At 47.4% G+C, this 6,564-nt stretch overlaps 1 protein-coding gene across 22 annotated transcripts in view; it reads right to left on the reverse strand.

The window, feature by feature from the left end:
- Positions 1 to 6,564, reverse strand: part of RGS6 (regulator of G protein signaling 6) — a 578,846-nt gene that overhangs the window by 218,337 nt on the left and 353,945 nt on the right. Inside the window, exon 1 of one of the 22 annotated variants that reach the window (XM_025212005.1) lies at positions 5,047 to 5,443. The exons of the other annotated variants lie outside the window; for them this stretch is intronic. The gene's annotated coding sequence lies outside the window, so the exon portion shown is untranslated. Of the gene's footprint in view, positions 1 to 5,046; positions 5,444 to 6,564 lie in introns of those variants that run through there. 22 annotated transcript variants of the gene reach the window in all.

A 6,564-nucleotide genomic window follows, 5' to 3' on the forward strand; every position in this document is an offset into this window, starting at 1 on the left:
GCAGAGAATGGCTGTGATAGCTAGAAAATGGTATTTAGAGGTTTGCCTTTGGGAATTGGCTTCTAGGTAAAGTAGATATGCATTAGAACAACGGTTCAGGGGAATAGCAAGGTTACTTGATTTCTAAAAGCCTGTTAGTGACAAAGTTTCCTTCAAGGCCCACTGTGTCTGATAAGGCAAGCAGCAAGCAGGCATACAGGCTGGAAAATTGAAAACAGGTACTACACCATTCCATAACATAAACAGTGTACCCAAACAGAGATAAGATACTCTACAGGTCACAGTGCCAAACTGCAGAGACCTTGGGATTTCTGGTTTCAGTAGATAGACCAAATTAGGAGAAACTGGTAAAAGCCAAAATTATGATGTGAGCATGTGATGGGTTTGTGAAACAAAGGAATATGCTGACAGGACAGTACTTGGACAGTATGATGACCACAGGGAGACCAATCAACGATGCCCAGAGATGAAGAGTCATAAGAGGGGAGAAAGAATATAACCTTCTTTCTCCCTCTGAAGGAGGGATTTCAGAGCAGCAGGAGGGGAACCCGAGGCCACAATGGACAGAGGGCATACCACCAGCTCATCTCACCCACTCCACTGAGAGGGGGTAGGCCTCAGCGTTCAACACTGAGGCTGCTGGCATCTGACATTCAAGAGAGGACCTCAGGGTGAAGCTTGTTCAGCTTGGGGTCAGATGTACCTTGACCCCATGACAGCTCTAAGACTGGTAGCTATTAGGGCTGTGCGAGGCTTCAGTCCCTGATTCAATTTGGTGGAGATTCAGCCCAATTCGGTGGCCAAATCTCCAAATCCGAATCAAATCAGAGGACCCTTTAATGTCTCTGAATCAAATTGGAACCCTCCAAATTGATTCAGAAAGATTCAGTGATTTGGACTTAGATACAGCTTTAAATGTTTTTTCTACATACCTCTAGGTAGCAGGTGGCTCATGAATGCTGAGATGCTGGGGTGCATGGAGTGTCCCACAGGAGTGTGGGGGACTCCCCAGAACACTTGGCAGCAGACCTGTAAGTGGATCAGAAGCACTTCCAGTCCACTTCTGGGTCCACCCGGGAGCTCGCTGGCCCCCCCCCCCCCTGCACCCATATGGCTCAGCAACTGGTTTCTCATGAAGTTGTGGGGGCACCCAGGGTCTCCCTGTGGACAATTGCCAAGCTGCGGGGGGGGCCTCCAGCGTCCTCCCCAGTGGACCCGGAAGTGGACTGGAAGTACTTCTGGTCCAATTTTGGGTTTGTTGCCAAGCACGTGGGTCCCCCTCCACCCCGTGCTCCTATGGGATGCTTCATCTGTTCCAGCACTGCAGTGTTCACAAGCCGTGCTGGTACCTTGAGGTATGTAGAAAAAACATTTAAAGCTGTGTTTATGTCCTTCAGATACAGATTTGGCCAAATTGAATTGGGGACAGTGATCTGAATGAATGAATCGAATCACTGTCCCCGATTTGGGCCAAATCTGAATTGAATAGGGCCTGCTTCGTACACCCCTAGTAGCTGTAGAATTGTTTGCATTATTCTTATCTGGTATCACTGTGTATCAGTAAAATTTGCCTATTATCGAATGGAGAGGTTGTGGTTAGTCTGAGGGTTTGGGTCTGCCTGGAACAAGGTATCTGGGTCATAAATATAATGCCAACAGGCTGCATAGGGTGCCAGGTCCCTGCTCCCTTTCCCTCCATCTCATTTCCCCTGTGGCCCAATGGTCCAGCTGTGGGGAGTGCCTGGCATAGCTGGAGACAGCAGCATTGGTGGGCAGCCCCTCCCTTCCAGCACCTGCTCCCAGACCACAGGGGACAATCAGGGAGAGCAGGAAAGCCTGAAAGAGGGGAATCTCCAACTGATCTTCAACTGACAGAGCTGCCTGGCACTCTGTGCAGCTGCTACCCACAGCTGGAGAACTCAAGCCAAAGGAGGAAACATGGTGGAGAGGGTGAGAAGAGGGACCTAGCACCCCATTCAGCCACTTCCTGCAGCCCATATCTGGAGCCAGGAGGATGGAGATTCCACAGCTTCTCTAGGTAACTTGTTCCAATGCTTTACTTCCTCATAGTCAGAAAGTTCTTCCTAATCTCCAACTTAAATTTCCTCTGCTGCAGTTTGAGGCCATTGTTCCTAGTCCTGTCACATACATCCATAGAGTGAAGTCTATGCTTTTTATAATCTCCATGCTCTTTAGGTATTTGAAGACTGTTATCAAATTCTACCTCAATCTTCTCTTTTCCAGACTAAGCAGTTCCAGACTAGACAGTTTTTTTAGTCTGTCCTTATAAACCATAGCTCCCAGGCCTATATTCATTTTTGTCATTCTGCCAAACTATTCCCAATCTGTCCACATCTTTCTTGAAGTGTGGGGCCAAAAACTGGACATAGTCCACTCCAGGTGAGGCCTCACCATTGTTGAATAGAGTGAAAGAAGCATTTCCTTTGATTTATAAGTGACGCTCTTATTAATACAACCCAGTGGGCTTCTCTACATGTGACACTATGTTGCCATAGCAATGGTGACATAGCATCTGTGGGCAAAAACTGTGACGCCATAGCTATATCACTGTAGCAATGCACTCCCCCATTATAGTATGTTGCTACGGAGACATAGTGCCTAAAAATAACTGTGCATGGCACAGTATGGGTTGCTACTGCGCTGTCTTTTAATACCCCCACAAGGAAGTACTAAATAATGGTGCCACATAGTAGCATGTGTAAACGTGCCCAGTGTGTTGTTGGCCTTTTTTTGCAAGAGCATACTATTGGCTCATATTCAGCTTATGGTCCACTGTGACCCCTAGGTCCTCCTTTGCAGTACTGCAGCCTAACCAGTCATCCCCCAGTCATACATTAACCAAAAAAGAGAATTAAACAACGTATTTGAAATGACTCCTAGGTATTCTTCACACAGATGAAAATATAGAACTTCCCTATTTTACTCTACTTTCTTAAGAGGCTATCAGTAAAAGGAAATCCCATCCATGGTGATATTCTTTGATTTCCCAGTGCTACAAGGAAATTAGGCTGTTCATGGAAATTGCCATAACCTGGCTGGATAAAGACTGAATGATTTCAAATACCACTGGGCAGATGTGACAAATGAAGCTGTTCTTGTTGAGTCATTTATTTTCTTCCTTGCTACAGTAAGCAACAGCTGTTAAACACTCCTGAAAAACACTGAGTTGATAAATGGCATTAACAAAATAAAGAGGAACAGGGGAAGATGATGATGAATGCTCACAATAAAAATTATTTTTATGATGTTAAATATGATTTGGGAATTTCTTTATGTTAACTCTCACTCCACAAATGGGTCTGCAAGTGACCAGCTGGTTCCCCACTCCTGCTTTTTAAAGAATTCAGACTTTGTATCCAATTCATAAAACTTTAGCAGAGAGTAAGACACTTACTAATGAAAACAGAAAATCTGCACTTTGCACAGAAATAGTCTCTCATATGGAGGGGAAAAAACAAACACAAAACCTTGCTCTCATTTTAAAAGATTTCAATTTGTAAAATTTTTGTTTTAATTTTGCCCTCAGTTATACATGCTACATCTGAGGGTAGGTCTGGGTATAATTTTTCAAAAGACCTTATACATAGGACTGAAAAGATCTTTTTTGTGAAACCAAGGAGGCTATTTTATATTGCAGAGAGGGGCAGATCCAAAGGGGGCGTGGCTGTGTCCCCCTTTCTGACCAGCATGGGGACTTCTTTTTAAGCCCTGAAGGTGGTAAGAATCCTCCCCTCCCCCCACTCCCCTCCATGATCAGAGAGGTGGGACCCCTCCTTTCTCATCTACACCCTCTTCTGTCCCATTCCACACACTCTTCTGCTGCTACCACTGTCCCTATTGTTCTGGGGGCAAGTGGAGCTACTGTCCCACTCCAGCTGGGCTGTGCAGGGACTAGGTTTTTACCTGTTTTGGGGACTTTAAAAAGTTCCCAACTGCTGCTCCCATTGTGCAGTTTGCCTGCCGCAGTGAGGGAGAGAAGGAGGCTAGGAGTATGAGACAGCCATCTCTGCACCACTGGTCAGGGCAGCCCCACTGCTGATGAACCTGGGAGGTTTGAAGGTGTGATTCCTAGCTGGAGTCTCTTGGAGCCCCGAACAGTGGTTCAGTAAAATTGGCATTCTTGGGAGGTTTCAAGGAGCTTCTCCTTTACTGGAAACTAGAAATAGCTTTGTTTTGGTCTGACTGTAATTGAGACCAGTTTTACTATGAAAATTACATTTTCAGCAAACCAGAAACCCAGGTTTTTGGCCAGCACAGATCGAAAGGGTCCTGAAGGCACTGGTTAAAAAATGAATCTGATCTGTGCTCCTTTATGTAACAGGTAATTGTAGAAAGAAGTTTGATTTAAAGAAGATTAGACAGTTTCATTTACTTATACTTTGTGTTATTGATAAATTAAAGCAACTGATTTATTACCAAACTCTATGCAGTGTTTAAATAAGACAGCTAATAAATGATTTCACATTAATCCAAAGGCCTTGTTACACAGCAATTTTAGGTGGCTTCTGGAACTCTTCACACCTGGATTGGCTGCACGTTAACATCTTTTAAATTATTTAAAACACTCATTATTCAGCTTAAAATTACACCAGTCCAGGGCACGAGTCTCTCTAAATTATCAACTAATTTTGCTTTTGTTTCATTAAGGCGTGGCCAGTCTCCACAGCTATTCCACACACACTGAAGTCCTCCAGCATGCAATGGCCCCTCCTGAGTCACGGTGGAGAAGCTGGGGTGTACAGGTGGCTGGCACAATATCTCTGCCCCACTGCTCCTACCAGGCAAAGCCAGCACTACGGCCCTGGAGTGCCCAGCAGCGGCCAGCAGCCGCAGTGCCTCCCAGACCAGCTCACTGCTCTGAATGCACAGGTGGCAGAAGGCCAGGCTTAATGGGGCTTGTCACTGCCGTTCACTGCAGTGAAGGGTACGAGAACTTTAGAGGCCTGTCAGGCGGGTACTTGTGATGCTTGGAGTGGAATTAGGCACAGGACGCTTATCGGTTGCAAAGCAAGATTATTTACTTACTCCATCAAGGTGGTGAAAGACTGAGGTTAAAGATACTTGGTTAGTTACAGCTTAGGGTTCATAGGTCGGTCTGCATAAGTAAATCAGTTCGCAAAACTGGTCGGGCAGAATTGTCGGGTTGGGGTCGTCGATTATGTCTGAGAAGGTCGAAGACGGGGGGACGAACTGGCAAGTGATCAAATTGCCGGTTTTCTCTAACACCTATGTCAGAGGTCTCCAGGTGTATACGGAGTCGCTCTTCCCTGACTACGCGGAAATGCAGCGGGGTTTTGTTTGTGTACTAGCCAATTGCTTTTCGCCACGTCATAAATTTAATTGGAATCACCAATTATTATAGCGGTTTTTCGCTAGGTGTTATCACAGGGTCACTCCTTGTTTTCTTTGACCAATTATAATGATTTATGTACAGCACAGAAGGCTAAGTTTCATTTCTAGTTAGTGTCGCAGTTATAAATCTCTTTTTGACATGCGCAGCAAAAAAACTGTTACTATCTTTTTTGTTAACCCTTAGTTAACCTACTGCAGACTACAACTGGTTTTGATTAATATATTTCTTGCTTATGGCATGGGCAGTACTTAATTGGGTTGTGACAGGGCTTAGTCCCCCCACAAACGTAGTTAGCCCAGGCATGGGGGAGGGGTGTGCACAGACACAGAGAACAGCCAGAGCCTGCAGGTGGCCAGGAACTCAGCCAGGCCTGGCCCAGTGTGGAGCAGTGCCCAGAAGGTAAATGTGTGGATGGGAAGGGGAGGGTCATGGGATATGCCCCCCAGATCTATGTGCGGGGTGGAGGTGGCTGCCACTGTGGGCTGTACTCTGTACCCTGCTACCGGTGCCCCATGAGTGGCGTGATGCCACATGCCTTCTGTGCACTGGCTGCGGTGCCTGCCTGGCAGTGGGAGACACGTGGCATTATGCAGCTGCCAGGACACCGGCAGTGGGGTGCAGAATGCAGCCCAAAGCAGCAGTCGCCTCCACCCCAAACACAGATTGGGGGAGCACATGCCCCCTGTGCCTGCCTCAGGGGTGTGCGTTGAGGCAGGAGACCCCCACACCCCTGGATGAGCCACGCAGGCTCCAGGCATCCCACAACCCACCCCAGCCCTGGAGACCCATTCACCCTAGCCCTTGTCCCACCCCACTCGCTCCCTCACTGCACAGGCCTTGATCTGCCCCTCTACCCCTTCCCCATGACAGACCTACTTGCTGGGGGTGTGTGCGCGCATTCATGTGCTCAGTTCTGCCAAATCATATTTTCTTCTTCTGCCTAAGTCTGAATATCTGGCTGTATGGCAGGTACCTGAAGCCCCTGAATGCCCCAGGGGGTGGGGCTGGGGGTACAGGGACAGGACCTCCTGCCCCCACTGGACTTGGGAGGCAGCTGTGAGCAGCACAGCCTCCCTACCTGCTCTGTGCAGTGCCAAGCCCCATGCTTCATGCCCAGAACTGCTTGGCTGCTATGGGGGGTTCAGGGGTTTCAGGTACCTGCCGACTGCAGCCATTACCAGGTGACCCAG

The sequence above is a fragment of the Alligator sinensis genome, unplaced genomic scaffold (assembly GCF_000455745.1).
Source record: "Alligator sinensis unplaced genomic scaffold, ASM45574v1 scaffold381_1, whole genome shotgun sequence".
Taxonomy (NCBI): domain Eukaryota; kingdom Metazoa; phylum Chordata; order Crocodylia; family Alligatoridae; genus Alligator; species Alligator sinensis.